Below are 14,202 nucleotides of genomic sequence, written 5' to 3'. Positions count from 1 at the left end.
ATTTTGGAAAATATTAGCAAATATATCATATTGTTATTCTCTCAGTTAAACCCTAATAAAATCTTATAATTCTTAAAATATTACGTTGTGTATTATCTAAAATACTCCAACTAAATTTTAACATTCCAAAAATTTTCTTTTTGTATTTTGAGTTTTAGATAGTAGTAATGCTTAGAAAATTGGAATGATGATATAAGGTGTTTTATTTATAACATATAGAACATTGATTTTCTAGGTTTAAATCTTCGAAATTTATAATTTATCTTGGAAAATTCAATGAAACCTGTCTTTTGTTATCCCTTTTTTTTTTCTTTTCTTGCCTAAAATGGGTGTTCATTAAATTAAAACAAGTAAGCTAAACATTGCACCTAGACTCATGTAGAATGATAAAAAAGAAAGTATGAATGAAAAAAGTTTCATTGTTTATGGTTGAAGTTATTTGATGAAAATTTTCAATTGTAACATATAACATCACTCATTATGAAAATTTAAATATTGTGACAATGTTTTAGTAAAACTTAATTGCTTATTGTTAGAAGATGATGATATTCATTATCATTTTTAAAAGTTTTTATTGAGTCAATATTGCCTTTAACAAATAAGTACTAAGAAACTATTATATTAAAATAGATATTCATATGTTACATAGCTACCCTAACTTTGTGTGTCATATACATTTTTTTATGTATATAGTTTCATACTTCTTCAAATAAAAATTTTATCTTAATTTTCTCATTTAAGACGTAGCATGTGCCTTGCACGTGCCACCCTAACTAGTCATTCTAAAAGCAATAAATTTTATCTTAATTTTCTCATTTAGGGCATTCGTTAAGAAGAAAATTCCAATGCAGTCCAGCTACTTTTATGAACAGTCAAGCGACATTTAATAAATAAAAAAAATAATAATAATAATTAAAAAAAAAAAAAATCTATATTTTTATCAACTTTTGCTCCTTGACACTAAATTGATAACGTTCGAAATAAACTAATCCTTGATACATATTTAAAGGACCAAATTTTGCCGTCCCTAAAATAAAGTTGGCTCTTACATCATAATTAAAATTGGTGCCTTTTAAATGTAACAAGAAAAACGTGATGTCAAGAAGGATCCCAGTAGCTTCCATTTCTATTTAAAACAAAATACACTAAAACTTCCATAAATCCACATTACGAAACCAGCAATTAAACTGCACAACTGTATGTTGTCCAGAAAATAGTGGCTACATCAAGTTACATATACATTTTCGTAGAAAACAGAGGAAGCAGAACAACGAAATGAAAATGCAATTTTTTTTTTTTCATGAGAATCAATGAAACTGCAGTTATGTAGTACTATCAAGAGTTAATCTTTCTGCAGTTCTTTCTAATCTCTCCCCTTGAACCTGTCAATGGAGAAATATTTCCCATCTTAACCATGGACTTGGCGAATTGCTCAAAGAAAAGTTGGCTGTTCTCTGCGTATTGCTTTACCAATTCCCTTGTTCCTTCATTCTTGGTTAAAAGAACTTGATCAGAGTTCAGAAGGCCCTTTGAAGCCAATATGTACTTGTAGTAGTAGTTATCAAACTTTGTTGGGCTGACATAGTCCAAGAAAAACAGGTTCTGATCACCACCGGATCTTGGGCATCGGGTTTTCAATCGGGCATATGATTGATCAAGTGTGTAGTCAGGCTGTCCATTTCCTGACTGGTTGTTTTATCTTTGCCTGAAGCTGGTGCACCGGGCATTTCCAATTGTATGGCTCCCTGCATAACAAAATAAAGTTCACACACAAACATTCAGGTTATGATATTGGAGAATGTGTGAGTTTGAGAACTTAGTATGTATTTAACTATTTCTCTTTACAAATAAGGATAGTACACAATAAAGTAGTATGTAGTAGACAAATATTAAAGTCAATAATAATTTGTCATCTTCGTACCTCAGTAGATTATGAAAAATATCATGTCGGTGACATTATTGTTCTAATTTTGTCCAATCAATGTTTAGAGCAATCTCATTTGATGACACAAAAAAGAGCATGTATTAAAATTTAGTTATTTGGCACCACAAAAATTTATTTTATCTATTTTACTTACTCACTTTACAAAACATCCAGCAGCAGTGGATCTATTTTAGCTTTTGACATAATAAAATAATATAAACATCACAATAAAATAATATATCTACTATAATAAAATAATATATCCACTACAATAAACAACATTCACAACCACCGCGACCGCTACCGTTGCCACTACCACCACCACCACCGACTCTTCCACCGCCCCCACCACTACAATGATATTTTTTTAACACTTCATTTTTTTATTTCTTTTTTTTTTTTTTTTGAGAAAATTTACCACTTCAATTAAATATCCCTTCTTTATTTTTTTTTTGTTCTCCCTTTCTCTCTCTTCCTCTCTATCTCTTTCTCTTTCTCTGAACCAAGATGAACCATCAAACTTTCACTCTTTCTTCTCAACTCAGATACCCACTGCCTAGCCACCATGATCACAACCCATCATCACAAGATCAACTCATTAAGACCCACCAAACCCATAGCCCAACCACCGTGATCACAACCCCAACCCCCACCACTGTTACCAAACCCATTAAGAAAAAACCCAACAACCCAAAATTGCAAACCAATCGGCAACCCACAACCACAACTCGATCAACAACCCACCAGAGGCTCTCGCCTTCCTCACCAGCACGGGTTCGTGGGTTGTGCCATGGGTTTGTGATCTTTCTCTCTACTCTAACCGATCTACCGTGGGTTTGTGATTTGTGATGTGGGTTTGTGTTTTGTGGTGGTTGTATGAAATTTGGATCAGCGTTGCTTTGATCTTTCTCTACTCTATCTATATGTGTAAGGTTGAATTTATTCAACCATCTAACTAGCTTTATTCCGTGCCAAATTTGCTTGTAATTCAGCATTTAGTAACCCTGTATTTAGGTGGGTTTGTTGTAAGGGTAGTGAGTGAGATAGAGTGTGCAAGAAAACAAAGACTCGCGGCTGGGACTCGCGGGTGACTCGCGGCTGCAAGCCGCCAGAAGCAGCACACGTGCCAAGCATGCTGGAAGATGAACATTCATGCTAGCTGGAGCACTACAGGACAAAACAGGACAACTGGCCATACGGTTAACTCGCGACTGGATCTCGCGACTTAGTCAAGCCGCGAGCCACCCCTGTTTTGTAAAACCTGACGTTTCACATTCCTCTCCCACTCCAGTATAAATACCCCTTTTACCCACGATTGAAAGAGAGCTTCCGAAGAGAATTTTGAGAGAGAAACCCTAAAGAAAAACAAGATTGTTTCACCCATAATCTCTACCTTAGAGACTCTTCAAATTCCTCAACTCTCTTCCTCTCCATTGTCAAATCCTTGAGAGGCATTATACCAAACCTGGTTCTCACCATCATTATCACTGTGAGACAGTTGTTTGGATTTCTGGGAAGCAGTTAGGAAGGAACCAATCTTCATTGGTTGATGCTACGGTCTAGTAGCGGAATCCAGGAAGCTAGAAAAGAAAAAGGTTCGGCGCAACTTCGTTGGAGCAAGAAGCTTGGAGGGCTTAGGTGCACTGGGTAGATTAGGCTTGGAGGGTCTATTGCTGTCCTTGTATCCCAACTGTATTTTCTAGTGGATTGTTTACCGCTTGGAGGGCGGCGGAGAGGTTTTTCGCCGAGGACTTCGGTTTCCTCTTCGATAACACATCGCGTGTTGTCTTTGTGTTTGCATCTTCCTTCCTCTCTATCTTTGCCTTTTTCATTATCTGCTGTGGTTTTATTTTGTTATGGCTTAGATAGTCTTTAACCAATTTCGTATTATAGCATGTGTTAAGTTTCCGCACACTAGTTGTTTGACATATTGCTTGTATTGGTTAAGTTGTATTTTAGGGGTCTAAACGTTCAAAGGTGTTTTGTACACGTTTTTGAACTTTCATTTGGTATCAGAGCGGGTACACTTGTTGTGGTTTTATTACCTAAGTGTGATCCTAGACCCCTGTGTTGTGGCTGTTGTTTTGGAATATACCATGCTGAATTGTAGCTTAAGTGTTTGTGAAAATGACTTTATGCATATGTCTGAAAGGTGTCTTACTGATGATCTTGTAGAGTTGTTAAAAACTAAGAAACGTGCCAGAGTATTTGTTCACATGCTGGAATATCTTGAAAATTAGAATCTTGTCTTACACAGTAGCATATCTGAATCTAAATCATTGATTAAGAAATATAAAAGAAAGAATAGAATGTTGTGTGAGATGATTGAGAATCTGAAAATGAAAAATCAATCTGAAAGAAGCATGAAAACTGATGAAGAGTTTGTGTTTGAAGGTCAAGAATGTCTGTCACATGTGAACCTATTTGTGCATACCTCATTGAAGGTGTTTAATGCGTGTTTGTGGTATCTTGACAGTGGGTGTTCTCGCCATATGACAGGGGATAAGTCACTGTTTAAGACACTCAAAGAAAAGGTTGGTGACTATGTGACCTTTGGTGATGGAAGTCATGCTCAAGTCCTAGGCAAAGGAACCATTGAGATACCCGGTTTGCCTCTGTTGAAAGATGTGCTGTTCATAAAAGGGCTGAAGGCGAATTTGCTGAGCATCACTCAAATTTGTGATGATGATTTCCTGGTACAATTCTCTAAGAAAGGATGTTTGATCATCAATGAAGAGGGGATTCAAGTTTTGGAAGGAAATCAAACTACAGATAACTGTTATGGAATAGTTCCCACGGCACCAATATCGTGTAGAAGTGCTCGTGTGGATATGTTGGAGCTGTGGCATCACAGATTTGGGCATGCCAACTTCAAACAAGTAGCAAAAGTCTCTAAACTTGAAGCAGTCGAGGGACTTCCTAAGTTTGGAAAAGTGAAGAAAACCGTTTGTGGTGCATGTCAAATGGGGAAGCAAACTAAGGCAAGTCATCACAAGGTGAATGTGATAGCCACCTCTCGGTGCTTGGAGTTACTTCATGTTGATCTAATGGGGCCTACCAGAACTGAAAGCCTAGGGGGGAAGAGATACATTATGGTCATTGTGGACGACTACTCAAGATACACTTGGGTTGAATTCCTTAGAGAAAAATCAGAAGCTTGTGAGAGGTTGGAGATTCTGTGCAAGAAACTACAAAACGAAAAAGGGATTCCGATAGCCAAAGTTAGAAGTGATCATGGGAGGGAATTTGAGAATGCAAGATTCGAGTCCTTCTGTGAGAAGAATGGAATTAAAAGAGAGTTTTCAACTCCCAAAACTCCACAACAAAATGGAGTGGTAGAGAGAAAAAATCGTGTGATTCAGGAGATGGCAAGAGTCATGTTGCTTAACAAGCAAATACCTCAAAAATTTTGGGGAGAAGCTGTCAACACCTCGTGTCACATTGGCAATAGGATTTTCTTTCGAGTTGGTACAAAGAAGACTACATATGAGATATGGAATGGGAAGAAGCCTAAAGTGAAGTATTTCCGGGTATTTGGAAGTAAATGCTATATCTTAAATAATCGAGAGAATCTTGGGAAGTTTAATGCGAGAAGTGATGAGGGTATTTTTCTTGGCTACTCTACTACAAGTCGAGCGTATAGAGTGTTTAACAAGCGAACAAAGGCTGTGATGGAGTCCATAAATGTCAAGATTGATGATGCCTTACCTAAGGTGGAAATGATTGATGATGTAGAAGGGCCGAGCACCAAAGAGCCCGATGTTGAGGTAGAAGCTTTGGATATAGAAGGTGAAGAACCTATACCAGAAGTAGAATCGACTCCCATCAACCCAAGAATGGAAACGAGATCGATGTCTAGAACTTCAAGTCCTCTTACTCCTCCAGAAGTTCATCCTCCTATCTCTCGTAGTATGAAGTTTCCACTTCAAAAAGGCCATCTTCAAGAGTTATCAAGAATCATCCGGAAAGTAATATCATAGGATCTCTTGATGACGGTCTTCGCCTCAGGAAAGGAAACATTCTGCTAGCCAATCATGTAACATATCACTGTTATCTTGCACAGTTTGAACCAAAAAGGGTTGAAGAGGCTCTTCAAGATGAGAATTGGGTTGAGTCAATGCATGAAGAGCTGAATCAGTTTGTGAGGAATGATGTGTGGGAACTTGCTCCACGGCCTGAGAACGTTCATGTTATAGGCACAAAGTGGATTTTTAAAAACAAAACTGATGAAGATGGAGAGATAATTCGAAACAAATCTCGGTTAGTAGCTCAAGGATACACTCAAGTAGAAGGAGTGGATTTTGATGAATCATTCGCTCCGGTGGCAAGACTCGAATCCATTCGAATCCTCATGTCCATTGCGTGCACTTTGAATTTCAAACTTTATCAAATGGATGTAAAGTGCGCATTTTTGAATGGATATCTAAATGAAGAAGTATTTGTTGAGCAACCAAAAGGATTTGAGGATCCTCATTTTCCAGATCATGTATTAAGATTGAAGAAAGCCCTTTATGGCTTAAAACAAGCGCCTAGAGCCTGGTACGATCGTCTTACACATTATCTTCAAGACAGAGGTTTCAAGAGAGGGTATGCCGATCGAACTCTGTTTGTCAAAAATGATGAAGATTATCTCCTTGTGGCACAAGTCTATGTTGATGACATAGTGTTTGGGGCAACCATCGAAGATCGTGCTACTGAATTTTCTGAGGAGATGAAGAAGGAGTTTGAGATGAGTATGGTGGAGGAGCTCACATTTTTTTTGGGTCTTCAAGTCAAACAACAGAAGGAGGGTATATTTGTATCTCAAGAGAAGTATGCCAGAAACATTGTCAAGAAGTTTGGACTAGACTCCAAAAAACATGCCTCCACTCCCATGAGCTCTTCCACTAAACTGAATGTGGATTCGTCGGGAGTCGAAGTAAGTCCTACATTGTATAGAAGCATCATAGGAAGTTTGCTCTACCTTATAGCCAGTAGACCAGACATTGCTTTCAGTGTGGGCGTTTATGCCAGGTACCAAGCTAATCCGAAGGAATCTCATCTGACTGCTACTAAGCGAATCATTCGATATGTGAATGGTACTGCAAACTATGGTCTGTGGTATTCAAAAGACTCAAATGCTTGTCTTGCTGGGTAGTCAGATGCTAACTGGACTGGCAGTGTAGACGATCGGAAAAGTACTTCAGGCGGCTGTTTTTATCTTGGTAACAATCTTGTCTCATGGATGAGCAAGAAGCAGAATTCAGTGTCTCTATCTACTACAGAAGCAGAATACATCGCTGCTAGAAGTTGCTGCACTCAGCTTCTTTGGATGAAGAAATTACTTCATGACTATGGAATTCCTCAAGAAACGATGTGTGTCTTCTGTGACAACACCAGTGCCATCAATCTTTCCAAGAATCCTGTCCAGCATTCAAAATCCAAACACATAGAGATACGTTACCATTTCATTCGGGATTTGGTAGAGGAAAGAGTCGTGTGTCTTGAGTTCATACACACCGACAATCAAAAGGCGGATATCTTCACCAAGCCTCTCGATGGTCCACGGTTTGAATCACTCCGTAAGACCATTGGTGTTGGTACAATTCCTTGACTCTCTTGTGTGTTGTGTGCTTCACATATTTATAATATGATAAGTCTGTTTGTGTTGGGGCACACACCTCTTTGATTAGCTCTTTGTGCAACATGTTTATTATTTGTTTGTCCATTTGTGAATACTGTTGCTTCTTTTTATGTTTGTTCAATCATTTTCTTCTTTTGTGTCAAAAAATCCAAAAATCACATAAAAATTAGAAAATCAGAAAGCTTGATTGACATTGTTGAGTTTTTGTCTCAAAACTTGTTTTGCCTTGTACCTTTGTGCTAATGGCTTTGTGCATTTTCGAGCATTGCTTGTTTCTTTGCACTCATACCTCTGTGGGAGAAATCTTGAAATCTTTGTGATTATTGTAAATAGATCTTCAAACTTGTCATGAATGATTAGTGAATGGTTTTGTTGATCTTGAGACATGCATAGACTTGTGTCTATATATCTTCCCACTCTTTATTTTTGTTTTGCTATAAAGAGCTCACCAAATGTAAATCTCCAAATGAAAAGAGATATTGAGCTGCAAAAGCCTGTCACACATTCTAGTATTTGACTAAGAAAAAAGGTAAGCGACCTTATATTAAAGTGAATGTTTATTCAAAAAGGCCAAAGGCCTGTTCTTTAAAGTGAAATGTCATATATCACTCTCACAATGAGAGATGATTGCCTCAAAAGATCAAAAAGATCAAATGTTATGATTGAAAGTGGAGTCAAATGATAAGCTCCAAGTTATGTTATCAAGTTGTGTGGAAGGTCATATATACATATTTCTATAATTGAGATGGGTCACATGATCTAGTGCTAATTGTGTATGCCTTGGTTGAATTGATCATTGAAGCTTCACATTAGACGAAGGACTATCTCATTGTTGATATCCACACACAACACACAAGTTTATGTTCAATAAATGCCATATTCATTTGTGTGATTGTACTTGATGAAATGTGTTTTCACATGCTCAATCTTTGTTAATTCAAGCACAAAAAGATTTTTGAGTGTTTTAGGTGGTTTTGGAAAGTATTTTGTTTAAAAAATCTGAAAATTTCAAAAATCCAGTTTTGCCCTGTTTTGGCGGCTCAGTCGCGGGTATGTCAAGTCGCGAGCCTCAGTCGCATCTTCGCTGGTCATTTTTGGCGACTTGTTCGCGAGTGGAAGGTCCAGTCGCGAGGTTCACTCAGAGATTTTCGCGGCTCAGCTCGCGACTCACTCGCGGGTAGACCTTCCAGTCGCGAAAAACACTTAGAAAAATTTTTCAAATTTTTGTCCTTGAGTGTTTTGGCGGCTTGATCTGGCGACTTTTAGGCGACTCGTTTCAATCGCGAAAATCGCGTGTTTTGGACATACAGGGGCAGTTTTTAAACTTTTTATTTTTCCCTCGATCTTTTTGTGACTGTTCATTGTCTTTCTCATCTGCTCTTACCCATTCACACCGTGCCTCCATTTTCGATCTCCATTATTTGCCTCTTTTCAGCTCAAAATCGTCAACTAACAGGTATGGTTTTCTGTCTTGAACTCTATTTTACTTGTTGTTATGGTTTTCCCTCTAGATTATTCACATTTGATTGTGATTTTGTGATGGGTTTTTAGCTCAACTATTACTCTTTGTCCATGCTTAGCTTTTGGAAGCTTGTGTTTCTGTTTTTGAGCTAGTTTATTTTGGTGGTTGTGTTCTTCATCATGTGCTTAGCTAGGGTTAGCTATTTTTGTCTGATCTGCTGTTGATGTCGTGTTTCACTATGATCCTGTGTGTCATCCTGTTGATGTGTTGTTGAATGTGGGTCCTTTTTCAGCTGATTATGTGGTTCTATTTGGACTCCCTATACTGTGTAGTTCAATTTGGGTCATTTGTGTCCCTCATTGCTATTTTCTAACCATTTTCATCCAGATATTAGGGTTTCTTCATTGTCCCTAAAATTCCACTAACCCGCTGCTAATATAGTCTGTTGGATTGTGTTTTGTCATTTCCCTTGTTCATAATGCAGACTGGTCATGTCACCATTCAAGAAAGCTGCTGTGAAAGGAGGTAGTTCCAAAGGGAAGGAACCAGTAATTGATGTTGATGATTACCCACCTCAACCAAAAGGGACTCACTCTTCATCAAAGAGATTTGATCCCAACAAGTTCAGATCATATGCAGCCTATCAGTCTTATGAGAATTTCTTTCTACATGCCACACCATTACTAGAAAGAGCTTTGGATCAGTCCTCACTTCATGACACTGACATTCCGAAATGGTTTGCTCACAAGGATTGGAATTACCTTCTCTCTGATCCGGATGACGTGTATGAAGAGTTGGTAAAAGAATTTTATGCTAACGCAATTGTGGAAGGAGATGAACTTAAGTGCTGGGTTCGGAAAAAGAGCTTTTCTGTCTCTCCTACATATCTGGCAGAAATTCTTCACATCAACAGACCCATTTTCCGACATTCACCGGTTTATGATGATCTCTGTCCTGATGAGGAGCTTCTCAAAGAAAGTCTTGGTCAAGACTTGGAGTTCTCACCCAATGGCAAATCCATCAGTGTTTCCTCTCTTTCTTCAAAACTGAGAGTGCTTACAATTGTGATGTTTTACAATTTGTACCCTTTATCAAGCACTGGGTATATGAACCTCGGACGTGCTTTGTTTCTTCATGATCTAATCTCTGATGTGGAAATAGACATCTGTGCTCATATCTTTCATGTTCTGCGCAAAACGGTTCTTCGAACTGAGTCTCGGATATGCGTTCCTTTCTGTAGTCTCATTTCACAGATCTTGAAGCTCAAAGGAATTTATCCAACGGCTGATGAATCTCCTATCTCCAAACCAAGTCCAATCAACATGCGTACATTCAATGCAAGCATTGGACATAGTCGGAAGAGAGCCAAACCAGAAACTTCTGCATCTCACAGTGACTCTCAGTTTAGCACTCTCTCCCTAGATGAGAAACTTGATCGCATTGTATCCTCTGTCCACGAGTTGAATACAAAGATGTCTGGACTCACAGCTTCTCTACACCATCAAAGCACTCGATGGGATATGAAGTTTACTTCTCTTCAAACTCAATTGGATCAAATTCAGAGAAAGCTGGAAGAGGATGACTAGCCTATTCCATGACAAAAAGGGGGAGTGATAGGCATGATCAGAGGGGGAGGATATTACCTAAGGGGGAGTGTCTTTACATTCTTCTTCAGTTTCATTTTTCTCTTTAAGTTGATATATTATTTTTTGTAAACTGTTATTCAGGATGTTTTTGTGTTTGTACCCATGTGCTTTTGTAAGCTTTTAGGGTTAATGTTTTATGCATAGTTTGTAGGCTTTATGGTATGTACCTTGCTTAATGCAGCCTTTATGCTATGTTGAAATCATTACTTTAATCTAAATGTTCTGCATTTTGGTTTTTGTACTGTCACTCTTGTGCCCTTGTAGGATTGTTCCTAGATGCATATGCCTTGTGTGTTATGCATTGGTTGAGTGTTGAGCATACAAGTGTCTTGCCTTGTGCTTGTTAACTTGTATGTCCTTGTGTTCATTCCAAGTGTGAATGAGCACTGTGATCACTACCTTGTGGTGTTCACTTGGTTGATCAAGTCATGGTTTGTTTATTAACTCCATCTTTGCTTGATCACATATTGCCTGTTTCATATGCATTTATAATTTTCTGCTTACAATGATCATGGTGTATTGTTGTGTTTCAGGAGTATTATGTTCATATGATTCAAGTGCTTCACAGCTTCTAGAGTTAAGTGTGAGTGAGTTTTGTTCAACTGTTCCCAACTCACATGTTAAGTCTAGAGTCTGTTTTAGGGTTTTGTCACGGAATAGCCAAAGGGGGAGATTGTAAGGTTGAATTTATTCAACCATCTAATTGGCTTTATTCCGTGCCAAATTTGCTTGTAATTCAGCATTTAGTAACCCTGTATTTAGGTGGGTTTGTTGTAAGGGTAGTGAGTGAGATAGAGTGAAGATTGCTCAAGAGTGTGCAAGAAAACAGAGACTCGCGGCTGGGACTCGCGGGTGACTCGCGGCTGCAAGCCGCCAGAAGCAGCACACGTGCCAAGCATGCTGGAAGATGAACAATCATGCTAGCTGAAGCACTACAGGACAAAACAGGACAACTGGCCATACGGTTAACTCGCGACTGGATCTCGCGACTTAGTCAAGCCACGAGCCACCCCTGTTTTGTAAAACCTGACGTTTCACATTCCTCTCCCACTCCAGTATAAATACCCCTTTTACCCACGATTGAAAGAGAGCTTCCGGAGAGAATTTTGAGAGAGAAACCCTAAAGAAAAACAAGATTGTTTCACCCACAATCTCTACCTTAGAGACTCTTTAAATTCCTCAACTCTCTTCATCTCCATTGTCAAATCCTTGAGAGGCATTATACCAAACCTGGTTCTCACCATCATTATCACTGTGAGACAGTTGTTTGGATTTCTGGGAAGCAGTTAGGAAGGAACCAATCTTCATTGGTTGATGCTACGGTCTAGTAGCGGAATCCGGGAAGCTAGAAAAGAAAAAGGTTTGACGCAACCTCGTTGGAGCAAGAAGCTTGGAGGGCTTAGGTGCACTGGGTAGATTAGGCTTGGAGGGTCTATTGCTGTCCTTGTATCCCAACTGTATTTTCTAGTGGATTGTTTACCGCTTGGAGGGCGGCGGAGAGGTTTTTCGCCGAGGACTTCGGTTTCCTCTTCGATAACACATCGCGTGTTGTCTTTGTGTTTGCATCTTCCTTCCTCTCTATCTTTGCCTTTTTCATTATCTGCTGTGGTTTTATTTTGTTATGGCTTAGATAGTCTTTAACCAATTTCGTATTATAGCATGTGTTAAGTTTCCGCACACTAGTTGTTTGACATATTGCTTGTATTGGTTAAGTTGTATTTTGGGAGTCTAAACGTTCAAAGGTGTTTTGTACACGTTTTTGAACTTTCAATATGGGTTTGTGTTTTGTGTTTTGTGGTGTTTTGTGATGTGGGTTTGGTGGATCGGCTTTGCTTCGGTGGCAGTGGTCCGATCCGGTGTTTTTCTAGTGGCTCGGTGTCTGATTTGGTGGGTTTTATATGGATTTTATGAGCACCACCACCGACGAGCTGGCTGGCGAAGCAGAGAGGAGATGAGGGATGCCGGAGAGAGAGGAAAGAAAGAAAAAGAGAAAATATTATTTTAATGAGAGAAGAGAGAGAAGTTTAATAATTTTTTTTTTTTTTTTAAGCTTCTTGCTACAGTATACAGCCATAAATAGCTATGCACTATAGCAAGAAGCTAAAAACTTTTAGCTGCGGCTCCACTATTGTAACATGCATCTTTGTATTTTGGTGAAGCTAAAATAGCTATATAGTTATTTAGCTTCACTACTACTAATGCTCTAAAGGACCCTATCTGCATGGCACAAGTAGGTGCATTAGAGTCTTTACCAGATAGGGCAACAAGATCAACAATATCAAGCCCTTGTCACTTGAACTTGGTGAGGATGGCCTGGAATGTGTTGTTTGAAGCAGGAAGATTGTTGTTAGAACCACTCAAGCTTGCACTTCTGGAGTCTCTTCTGCCTAATAGTACCTCCCAGCTGGGCCCACCTCTCTGTGTGCATCCAAAACATTATCAGAATTGAGTATTGGCCATGTAAGAGTAATTTGGTCGTGCCCAATTAATACAATGCACTAAAAATGTTAGTAATACTTACCAGAACAATGGATTCTCTTGCAGCTATGGCCAAAAGGTCAGCACAAGATACTGTACGAGGGCACTCTTTCTCCAGTGCAGATTTGATCTCATCGAGGACTTCGAAACCTCGAACTGAATTCCTGTTAGGATTTGACCTCTTCTCACTGACTATGCTTCCACTGCTGTCTAACAGTAATGAAGCATCACAGCCCTGCAATATAGACAACTTGTGTCAACCACACTAAGCCATCGTGATACAGAATAGAGTTCTGCTTATGAAATTTACAAGCACGGGTAATAATATATAGTCCTTGTAATTTGCATGTTGCAATATGACTGAATTGAATTTATAAAGTTAATGAGAGCTAGTCATTGAAGTGACAAGTTATAGCAAGCTAGTAGCAAGACCTGGACAAAACAATCATGGAAATGGAGCCTGAGAATTGAAGCTGCCATACGGGCTTCTTTTGGCCACAGCCTTGGCCAGTACGGACCTTACAATCTCTTGAGCTTTTGGGCAAGAGTGGTCATAAAACTGTGGGTAAAGGTAACCACCTTTGGTCATGCTAGAGAAGCAAAGAGGAGCAAAAGCACAAAGAGAAAGAACCAAGAGAAAACTAGTGAGCTGAGACATTATTCTCTCTATTTTGTCTCATACAAGGTTCTAGACCAAGACTTCTATAAAACACTTGCAGAGAAATTTCAAAACTTGATATGATGAGAGGTGGATGGCTTTTGAGTATTTATAGGGAAAACTTTGTAGACAATATTAGACGAAGTCTTAAGAAGAGAGAAAAAAAAAAAATAAGGAAGGGAACAAAAAAGCTGGAGTTAGTACTAACTAGGTAAAAAAAGAAACGCTGGACGCTAGAGTAGATAGCTTTTCATGCTTTGGCTTACTAGAAGCTCTTAGGTGATTACAGTGAAGCGAACGTTTGAATTTGAATAACAATAAATCTTGGAATAAACCCAATTTCACGACATACTGAAGTTTTAATTGGTTGACAGTTGACTTTATGTGATCGACACTTTTTCTCACTATTTT

General features: G+C 38.6%; 1 pseudogene; it reads right to left on the bottom strand.

The window, feature by feature from the left end:
• Positions 1-1,093: 1,093 nt before the first annotated feature.
• LOC126733116 (peroxidase 72-like) lies at positions 1,094-13,952 on the bottom strand (annotated as a pseudogene).
• Between the last annotated feature and the right edge of the window lie 250 nt (positions 13,953-14,202).

This window comes from Quercus robur, chromosome 6 (assembly GCF_932294415.1).
Source record: "Quercus robur chromosome 6, dhQueRobu3.1, whole genome shotgun sequence".
Taxonomy (NCBI): Eukaryota; Viridiplantae; Streptophyta; class Magnoliopsida; order Fagales; family Fagaceae; genus Quercus; species Quercus robur.
The sequence above is the reverse complement of the archived record's forward strand: the minus strand, read 5'-3'. Positions and strand labels throughout refer to the sequence as shown.